The sequence below is a fragment of the Coenobita brevimanus genome, chromosome 32, assembly GCF_032717465.1.
Source record: "Coenobita brevimanus isolate Jiangsu-jjx chromosome 32, ASM3271746v2, whole genome shotgun sequence".
Taxonomy (NCBI): Eukaryota; Metazoa; Arthropoda; class Malacostraca; order Decapoda; family Coenobitidae; genus Coenobita; species Coenobita brevimanus.
The window spans coordinates 16,559,549-16,571,424 of NC_136985.1; positions in this window are offsets into that span (position 1 = coordinate 16,559,549).

The window sequence follows — 11,876 nt, forward strand, 5'->3', positions numbered from 1 at the left end:
AATTAGGCAATTATTATCCGATGCTAAAGAAGCTGGACAGCGGACCTCCTTTGTCAGGTCTCCCTCCCACACTGGAATATCGGGCAATGACCTAGCTGATCGCCTGGCTAACGAGGTGACTACTCGAGATCAGTTGGACTGTGACGTTCACCTCTCCGTCCGCCAGATATCTCGCCTTGTGGGACGGTTCCTCACGAACAATACAAAGAACAAGTCGCTAGAGAAAGCGAAGCACCACTCTTCAACACTACTTAGGCTTGGCCGAACAACACAGAACCGACTATAGACGACTCAGAGGAAGACGACTACAGACGGCGATGGCAAGAATGAGTTCTGGGACATTACCCAGGCAGATCGGCCAGATCTCTCCCGATGTCGCCTATGTGAAGAGGAGAACAAACACACGCTGACATTATATAATGGAGTGTCCTAAAACCAGACTTTAGATTAAGAGGAAATACTACATTTCATGAGCAACTAATGCACCATTCACAAACACCTGTATCGGAAGAGATACTAGCTAAATACCCTGAATTCCTGAATCCAAGACAACAAATTGTCTTCCATAGGCCTGCAGGCTAAAAGACTTGCCACTATCCACCACAGTCTCTCTCTCTCTCTCTCTCTCCTGCCAATAACTGACCGATAAATACTGAAAATACTCTTGCCACCCCAGCCCGTTTAACCATAATTTCTTCCTTATCCGATAAGTACTGAAGATACTCTTGCCACCCCACTCCCTTCTACCACCTGCGTGCCACTGTACTAGTACCATACCTTTACTCTCTCTCTCTCTCTCTCTCTCTCTCTCTCACACACACACACACACACACACACACACACACACACACACACACACACACACACACACACACACACAAACGCACGTACACACACCTTCCCTCCCAGATGCTGCACCCTCAACCTCACTCTACTAAAGCACCTGCCGCACCTCGCTTCATACTCCCTCTCTTTTCCACTGCCACATCTCACCTCACACCTGCACACCAAATATCCCTTCCACAACGGCACCTTTTCCTTCCCCAACAGCTATACCAACCTTCCCCACTTAATAACCATGTAATCCCTTTATCTTTCTATTCGTCATGGTCAGACTACATAATTTTTACTGTATAAATCTCTACATCAATATGCCATCATCTGTATATTTGCATGGGTATCATCACAACTGTCCTGTACATATATGTATACGTGTATGAATGTGTAAGTGTATGTATCTCTAAGTTTGCACATATATATGTATGCTCTTGCTTTCATTCATATGTTTGTAACTGCGCATTTATTTAGTCATAACTGTGTGCATGTATGTGTGGAAGCATACGCTTATATATTTGTTTGTGTGTGTGTGTGTGTGTGTGTGTGTGTGTGTGTGTGTGTGTGTGTGTGTGTGTTTATGTGTATGTATATGTGTATGTGTGTATGTATGCGTAATTCTGTATCTGGCCACTGTAAATTTGTACACTTATACTGAACGTATGGCTGTTCATTCATGATTGTGCATATACATGTATGTGTATATGGGTGTATATGTACATGTATATGTGTGTGTAGGTCATTATAACTGTATATAAATGTATAGCTAAGCGTATGTGTATGCATTATTAAGTGTAAATAGTTTTCAGAACATATGATCACCTTACTAATCAGCACCCATACCTGGCAAATGTGATAGTCTGCTGGCTAAGATGATGCGTCCTTTGGGCAGCAGCTGCTATATAGCTATGTGTCCTTTGTGATGTGACTATCAGTTTATGCCCGATAAACGTTTGACAACAACAAAGGTCAAAGATCCCCAGACCCACAGTGCAGAGTGTTCAGACCCATATATATTCTGAATCAGGAGGGTTTTAGGGGGTCAAAATTCAGATCTGGGTCATTTAAGGTCACCGGTAGTGTTTGTCTTCTTAGCCCGGGCAACGCCGGGTACCCCTGCAGCCCAATTATTGGCATGAAGACTCACATGACCTCCAGTTCGGACCTAGGCTATGTGATGTTGACCTCCGAGGTCATTTAAGGTCACTGGTTGGAGGTCATTTGAGGTCATCGGTAATAGTAAACAAGTGTACACAAATACTGTGCGTTAGTCTGCGAAAGCTGAAATAGAAAGTTCCTGGAGCACTTATAATCCCTCTTCAAAAGCATAAGAGGTACTATAGCGACCAGGAATTGTTAGCCACCCTCGTCCGCCAACCCGTATATGTGGCATTAGGAGATAAATGCTGTTGATTTAACAAAAAGCTGTGCTTAAGAAAGTAATTTGCCTCTCTGTCCAGAGAGGGATATCCAGTTAATGAGAAAAATACTCATGAGTTTGCCAAAAATCTCCAGGTGCCAACCACCAGAGAGAGAGAGAGAGAGAGAGAGAGAGAGAGAAATGCGAACATAAGGCATTTAACAGAAGTTACGCGGCCTGCCTAATAATTTGACAAAGTCAACTGGCGTTACCCAGAATAAAACCCATCTTCCATTTTGTCCGACGAGACGTTATCCTGGGATAAACCCCTTCGTCATCAGCCAAAGGAAAAATTCCCTGTTTAGCTCGTGCACGTTATTTACTCGTATCGCATAAAATCATGTGTATGTAGCCGGAATGAAGCCCATTATCTACGGCCTGGCAACCTCCCTGTAAAGAATACTATTTTCTACCGACGGACTGAGTTAAGCGGTGAGACTCATCTTTCGTGTAAGGAAATCCACCCCGCCTCTGTGTGTGTGTGTGTGTGTGTGTGTGTGTGTGTGTGTGTGTGTGTGTGTGTGTGTGTGTTGAACTGCGAGTCATCTGACTTGTGGAGCATGGTATGCTGTTGGTAGGTTGGTGACTGGGTGGGTGGATTGGTTAGTGTGGGCTGGTGGTTTCACAGGCGGATTAGGTGGAGTGGGTCTGCGAGAGGGAGGGAATGGGTTGTTGGGTTGGTTAAGTGGTGTGGAGTGGAGTTCGTGCATTGTGCGGTGGGTGGTGGGGCTACCTGTAGGACAGGGCAAAAGACGGGTTTATGTCGTCCTAATTTTGAGACATACTACAGTATATTGAGTAAGGTTGTGGGTATTTAAGTTGATGGGTGGGTGTGTAGGTGGATGGACGGATTGTGGGAAAAGAGGCCTCTGGGATTAGGTCACTTGAGTGAATACATCCGAGTTGGGAATAGATCAGTGTGCGGAAAATCGGACCACAGGGGATATTATTCTGGTATCATGCTGAAGTAGGTATACGGATCCAGTGGGTTACAAGTCCATTGTGCAGTGCGTCTGTTGGTTAAGAGGTCTGTGTTTCAACTGGACGCATCAGTGGGTGATATAACCACGTCAGATAACAGGTTTATGGGGAAAATAGGTTCATTGTGAAAATTTATGTCCATGGGTATATGTACAGCGAGGTTGGATGGTGAGGAATTGGAAAATGTGAGTACGTTTAAGTACTTGGGTAGTGTGATGAGTAAGGATGGAGGTTTGGAGGGTGAAGTGCTTGAAAGGGTACAGCAGGGAAGAAAGGTTGCTGGTTTTTGAAAGCAGTGATAAGAAACAGGGAAGTGAGCATGGAAGTGAAAAAGTTACTACATGACAGTATTGTGATACCAACTCTAACGTACGGAAGTGAAGCTTGGACGTTGTTGGAAAGACACAAGTCAAGAGTGAGAGCAGTGGAAATGAGTTATTTAAGAGGAGCCTGTGGAGTCACATGGAGAGACAGGCTGACGAATGAGGATATAAAGGAGCGTTGTGGTGTGGATGTGGATGTGATAGGAAGCGTTATGAGGAACACACTGAGGTGGTTTGGCCATGTGGAGAGGATGGAGGGTGAAAGACTGACGAAGAGAGTGTATGTGAGTGAGGTGGAGGGGGGAAGAGGGAGGGGGAGGCCGAGGATGAGATGGAGGGATGGGGTGGAGAGGTATATGAGAGAGGGGGGTGTGAGTTGGGAGCAGGGCAGTGAAATGGCGGGGGACAGGGCGACTTGGAGGCGATTTGTTTGTGGCCACCCCAAACGGGATTGAGGCGTCTGACAATAGATAGATAGATAGTATACGTCCATGTAGGAAACCTGCATCCATGGAGAGATTAAAGGTCGACGGAAAAATTGGTCCGTGGGAAGATATACATCAATGGGGAAAATTAGTTCATGGTAAAATAGGTTTATGTAGAAAAGCAGGCGTCTTTGAAAAAAAAAAAAAAGTCATTGAAATAGGTCCATGAGGAATTTTGTTCCGAGTGGTGAAAATGTCCATTGATAAAAGTATTCATGGGGTGATAATAGGTCCATAGGGACATACACGTACTGTAAACATACATGGAATATTTAAAATAAGTGGGACCTAAAATATCCAACTTTTAACAGCGACCGTTGCCTGGAATTAGGCTTACCACTGCACACCTTGGACCAAACAACCATTATCCAGACCCTATTACCACTTCGTCATCCAGTTATTATATTTCATAATTTACCTTCATTTAGTCATTTAGGTATAGAAAGCCAACCGAAACGAAAGGAAAAATCCCTGTTTAATTGTGTTGAGCACCTCATTTCTCCACCTCATTCCTCTAAAATTCAGTCACCCACTAATCTCTCTCTCTCTCTCTCTCTCTCTCTCCCTCTCCTGGTAACGAATGCTTCAAATTTGTTCACTCTGTGTTCGCTGGTTCAAACCAACAGAAAGTCGTGGAGTGGAACCAAATATACATATTTGTCACTTGCTTGGCTCTATACGAGAAATAAGTTATTAAATAATCAGTATGATACATTCGTGTTATCAGAGTCAAACCTTCAAAGTAAATATTACTGTTGCTTTATCCATTAGTACAAGCCCAAAGCTGAAGCGATATTTGTCGACAGAAATGCATCGAAGGCAACTTCTGTGCTCGTGAATGCGACTCCGCCACATGCACGGGTTAGCTGGACGAGGGTGGCTAACAACTCCTGGCCGCAATAGTACATGGTCTTTGTGGAGAAGAAAGAAAGAATGGACTAGCTAGAACAAGCAGGATTAGTGTGTTCGCCTTTTTGGTCCGGGCAGCGCCTGGTAGTGCAGTATAAAAGAGAAACCTGGGGAGAGCGGGATAGCAATTCTGTCATGAATGAAATGCTGACACAGGCAATATTATTCTCCTCTTTAGCCCTTTCTTATTTACAATTGTGTACGTTATATCAATTCTTTCATTATTCCTGGAGACGATTTTATTTAATTTGGGCAAGATCCCCCTTATTAGGGGATTTATCGAGCGTTAAAGCTTGCCTCGCGCATTCGAAAGATGTCTCCTCTTGGTGTACAGTCATACAAAAAAGTATCCCTACCAAAGTGAAGCAAGTCATATTGACACAACCGACGACGAAATCTGGAAAATCTTGTGTGAGCGTGGGGTTCGTTGGTAACCCTGGTTTACTTCACACGAAGCAGTGCTGTACAGTACATATACAGTATTGCCAATTATTTTGTGCCTTTGTGAAATAAGATATTACAAGTGATATAAATGGTGAACTTAATGGGAGTATTCGTGAATTACGATGCATAGGGTGTATGAGTACGACATAGAATAATCTAGAGTAGAACGATCGACTAACCTACAGAGGGATGAAGGTAAGATGTAAGGTGTTTCCTTTCACTGCAGGTAACTGATATCAAAGAACTTGGGAGAGGGAGCCCCTGTTATCAATTCCTAGTTATCTCAGTGTTGTGGTAAATGAAATACAAGTAGGATATTGTCTTTACTTAATATCTTTGTATAAGCACCTGCTGCGAGGACGGCGTCAAGCCTTCGAGGCATAGATGATACCAAATCAGTCATCATCTGTTGGCTGCCACATCTCTCAGTCCTTCCCACGCCTGGAGAGCAGCGGTGACCACACCCTTCCTGGTTGGGTTGCCCATACAGGGCATTTTAATCATCGTGGCTCCCCACACGTTCTCTATGGGGTTCAGGTCTAGGGATCTGGCTGTATGTGGCAACAGCCTGATCTCAGGGTGTTCCTGAAGTCATCGTGTCACAGTCCGAGATGTATGAATGGGGCTGTTATCATGCAGGAGATAAAATTACTCTGGCTCATGAAAAAGCATTCCCCTAACTGAACGTAGCAAAACCTCCTCCAGGATTTCGACACTCTTTGAGTCAGTAAATCTGCCAGGCCCAACATCAACCAACTCCTCGACGTCCCCTGCATGTTTCCATCCAAAATAACCCGGCGCATGCCCGGCCACTTCTGCTGCCGACAACGTTGTCTGTCCTATACCTAAGACAGACCATTGGATGGTTAGATATTATTGCATGGACTGTAGTTCATGGACGTAGAAAGAAAAATGCAAGTCACATTACGGCAGATAGACACATCCATAAAGAGTCAGACAAGCTAAACACACCTTGTGTTTATAGGAAGCCAGACATGTGAAGGACCATGACCTGCACTGCATAACGTCTTCTCAGCACAAAACACAACATTGTCCCAGAATGCCACACCCTTGTCACAATATTCCAGTGCATAAGCCATCCTTCCCTTAATATGTCTCAGTTAAATACTTCTTTGTAGCTGGTCGCCTTGCATGCAGTCCCATTTCCCGAAGCCTATTCCGTATTGTTTCCGACATAAACTGCAGATGAATCTCATTTCTTATATTGGGTGCCGTTCTAAAATGATCCTGTTCAATGGCCTCAGCTATTGCCTGGAAGATATTCGTTCTCAGATCTTTAGTGGAAAAGTTTCCAGAGAAGGGAAAGAAGTTGTATGCGGCTTTCATGGATTTGGAGAAAGCATATGACAAGATGGATAGACAAGGATTGTGGAAAGTACGGTATTAGGAATATATGGAATAGATGGAAAGTTACTGAATGCTGTGAAGAGTATGTATGATGGTGCTAGGACCGCAGTGCGTGTGGATGGTGAACTGAGTGAATTTTTCTCTTTGAAGGTTGGGTTGAAACAGGGATGTGTCATGTCTCCGTGGTTGTTCAATCTGTACATGGATGGGGTAATAAAAGAGGTACAAGGTAGGGTAGTGGATGTTGGAGTGGCCCTGGTGAGAGAGGATAGTGTTTGGAAACTCCCTGTACTGTTGTTTGCAGATGATACTGTGTTGTTGAGTGAAGACGAAGGGGAGCTGCAAGGCTTGGTGGATGAGTTTGAGAGAGTGTGTAAGAAACGGAATCTAAAGGTGAATGTAGGGAAGAGTAAAGTGATGGTCTTTGAGAGAGGTGAAGTCGGTGAATGTACAGTGAGGTTGGATGGTAAGGAAATGGAAAATGTGAGTACGTTTAAGTACTTGGGTAGTGTGATGAGTAAGGATGGAGGTTTGGAGGGTGAAGTGCTTGAAAGGGTACAGCAAGGAAGAAAGGTTGCTGGTTCCTTGAAAGCAGTGATAAGAAACAGGGAAGAGGTCATGGAAGTGAAAAAGTTACTACATGACAGTATTGTGATATTAACTCTAACGTATGGAAGTGAAGCTCGGATGTTGTTGGAAGGACACAAGTCAAGAGTGAGAGCAGTGGAAATGAGTTATTTAAGAGGAGCCTGTGGAGTCACATGGAGAGACAGGCTGACAAATGAGGATGTGAAGGAATGTTGTGGTGTGGATGTGGATGTGATGGGAAGCATCATGAGGAACACACTGAGGTGGTTTGGCCATGTGGAGAGGATGGAGAGTGAGAGACTGACGAGGAGAGTGTATGTGAGTGAGATGGAAGGGGAGAGAGGGAGGGGGAGGCCGAGGATGAGATGGAGGGATGGGTGGAGAGGTATATGAGAGAGGGGGGTGTGAGTTGGGAGAGGCAGTGAAATGGCGGGGGACAGGGATACGTGAAGGCGATTTGTTTGTGGCCACCCCGTACGGGATTGACGCGTCTGGCAATATATATATATATATATATATATATATATATATATATATATATATATATATATATATATATACATATATATATACATATATATATATATATATATATATATATATATATATATATATATATATATATATATATATATATATATATATTTATCTCCATTATTTACCTCTCAAATTGCAGTAATACATACCTCATCTTCTCCTGGTGTTGTGCACCTGGGGCGGCTGGTCCTGGGTTGGCTGACAGTGTTGCCAGTCTCCAGGTATCTCCTCACCCAACCGCCACAGCTGGCTTCGATATACCTATGCTTGGAGCGATTTCTGCATTGGAAGGCCCCTCAATGTGCAGAGCAACAATAGCATCACACGTTTCCCGTAAGGTTCCCATGCTATGACCGTAAAATTCAGGAATAGCTAACGTCGACTCGGTATCAGAAGTCTGTAATCCACGCCTCAAGATTCGATTCACGATATGAAGTACCGGGCATTTCGTGATGTTGCAGACAGCCAGAATTTCCAACAATCTTGTCACTGCTCAAATCGATCTAATCATTGTGGAGTCTTGCGTTCACGTGAGTAAAGATACTTTTTTGTATGATGGTACATTGATAGGCCTGCTGCACTTCACTACACTTCACACACACTTCTCTTGGTGTACACTGATAGGCCTGCTGCACTTCACTACACTTCACACACACTCCTCTTGGTGTACATTGATAGGCCTGCTGCGCTTCACCACACTTCACACACACTTCTCTTGGTGTACACTGATAGGCCTGCTGCACTTCACGCACACTCCTCTTGGTGTACATTGATAGGCCTGCTGTACTTCACCACACTTCACACACACTTCTCTTGGTGTACACTGATAGGCCTGCTACACTTCACACACAGTTCATCACTCCATTTAATGAATCGCACAACAATCAGCAGTCTATACTTCGACTCTATTTTTCTAACTCCACAGTTCGTGTGTGTGTGTGTGTGTGTGTGTGTGTGTGTGTGTGTGTGTGTGTGTGTGTGTGTGTGTGTGTGTGTAGCCGGTATAATTCAGATGGAGAGAGGGGAAGGGAGGGATCAGTGAACTGTGGAGTGGAGGGAAGAACTAGGTAGTCATGGAATGCTAGGGGGACTTACACAGTGTGATACATTGGGTGGATAGGTGAAGTGTGGTGGAGTTAAAGGGACATTATTGTGTAGGATAACTCTGTGCCTTAGCCTTCTGCTTCTGCTTCTTACTCTTACACACACCCTTACACACACCCTTACACACACCCTTACACACACTCTTACACACACCCTTACACACACTCTTACACACACCCTTACACACACTCTTACACACACCCTTACACACACCCTTACATACAATCTTACACACACTCATACACACTCTTACACACACTATTACACACACTCATACACACTCTTACACACACTCTTACACACACCCTTACACACACTCTTACACACACTCTTACACACACTATTACACACACTCATACACACTCTTACACACACCCTTACACGCACTCTTACACACACTCTTACACACACTCATACACACACTCTTACACACACTCTCACTCACACTCTTACACATAGTCTTACACATAGTCTTACACACACTCTTACACACACTCTTACACACTCTTACACACACTCTTACACACATTCATACACACTCTTACACACACATAACATAAACATACTCTTACACACACACATACACACACTCTTACACACTCTTACACACACACATACACACACTCTTACACACTCTTACACACACATAACATAAACACACTCTTACACACACTCTTACACACACTCTTACACATCTATCTTCTCTTGCACTGTTCCCTCTTTCCCTCCCTCCGTCTCTCCTCAGTGTTTCTTTCCTCCACCCCTCTTTTCCTCCACTATCCCCCTTTCTTTCATTCTTCCTCCCTTCCACCTCCCCTCTCCTCTTCTCTCTCCATTATCCCTCTTTCTCTCCTCCATCCCACTTTTTTCCTTCCTTGTCTTTAAACCTGCCTTCTTTTCTCCTTCATTCTAGACTATGTCCCTACTTGTGCTCTTTAACTCTCTCTCTCTCTCTCTCACACACACACACACACACACACACACACACACACACGTACGTTTCCTCTCTCTCTCTCTCTCTCTCTGTAATTCGTCCTGGGGGTGAAGGGGTTAAGGTAGTCTTGGCAGCGGCAGACGATTTTATTCAGCCAGGGAGACAACCATCGTGGAGGGGAAGGCAGCACACACCAGCCATTAACACCTTCATATCGGTGATTTGGTTGGCCTTTACTTGCTGTCCTTTACTTGGTGTCCTTTACTTGCTGTCCTTTACTTGGTGTCCTTTACTTAGTGTCCTTTACTTGCTGTCCTTTACTTAGTGCCTTTACTTAGTGTCCTTTACTTGGTGTCCTTTACTTGCTGTCCTTTACTTGCTGTCCTTTACTTAGTGTCCTTTACTTAGTGTCCTTTACTTGGTGTCCTTTACTTAGTGTCCTTTACTTAGTGTCCTTTACTTGCTGTCCTTTACTTAGTGTCCTTTACTTAGTGTCCTTTACTTGCTGTCCTTTACTTGCTGTCCTTTACTTAGTGTCCTTTACTTAGTGTCCTTTACTTAGTGTCCTTTACTTAGTGTCCTTTACTTAGTGTCCTTTACTTGCTGTCCTTTACTTAGTGTCCTTTACTTGCTGTCCTTTACTTAGTGTCCTTTACTTAGTGTCCTTTACTTGCTGTCCTTTACTTGCTGTCCTTTACTTAGTGTCCTTTACTTAGTGTCCTTTACTTGCTGTCCTTTACTTAGTGTCCTTTACTTGCTGTCCTTTACTTGCTGTCCTTTACTTAGTGTCCTTTACTTAGTGTCCTTTACTTGCTGTCCTTTACTTAGTGTCCTTTACTTAGTGTCCTTTACTTGCTGTCCTTTACTTGCTGTCCTTTACTTGGTGTCCTTTACTTGGTGTCCTTTACTTGCTGTCCTTTACTTAGTGTCCTTTACTTGCTGTCCTTTACTTGCTGTCCTTTACTTGCTGTCCTTTACTTAGTGTCCTTTACTTAGTGTCCTTTACTTGGTGTCCTTTACTTAGTGTCCTTTACTTGCTGTCCTTTACTTGGTGTCCTTTACTTGGTGTCCTTTACTTAGTGTCCTTTACTTAGTGTCCTTTACTTGCTGTCCTTTACTTGCTGTCCTTTACTTAGTGTCCTTTACTTGCTGTCCTTTACTTAGTGTCCTTTACTTGCTGTCCTTTACTTAGTGTCCTTTACTTAGTGTCCATTACTTAGTGTCCTTTACTTAGTGTCCTTTACTTAGTGTCCTTTAGGATACAAAAACCCACACTGGCAGACGAAAAAAGATGTATTCCAAACAGTTTCGGCGACAGCTGTGGGCCTCTTCAGTGGATCTGCAGACCAAGAGTGGTACATACAAATGCTGAGAAGCTGCTTATATGCAGGAGCTGCTTATATGGTACATACAAATGCTGAGAAGCTGCTTATATGCAGGAGCTGCTTATATGGTACATACAAATGCTGAGAAGCTGCTTATATGCAGGCTGAGGACACCTTTTCCCAACCACACCTGATGTGACCTCACCTGACTCTCCCTCTACTCTGTCCACGACCTGAGTGAGGGATTACAAGGGACGGCAAGGACCTGGCCACTAATCCTCTCATCACTGGATCTAATTTATACATTCCTTCACTCTGGTTAAAATTATTATATCTCTCTATACATACAGCTTCCACAATCCTACGTTTCTTATAGTTACTACATTTGTACAATATTTGGCTAGAATTCCAGTCGATTCTATGGTCGTTTTCCGAAGAGTGAACGTACACTGCGTTATTGATGTTGCCTATCTTACAAGCATAATTGTGTTCCTTAATGCCAGTGTCCAAATCCCTTCCCGTTTCACCAATATAAACCAAATCAGTCTCTACATGGAATTTTGTATACCCCTGCAGTTTTGTTACTAATTGGTTTATTCTTTACCAGCATTGACCTTAAGGTGG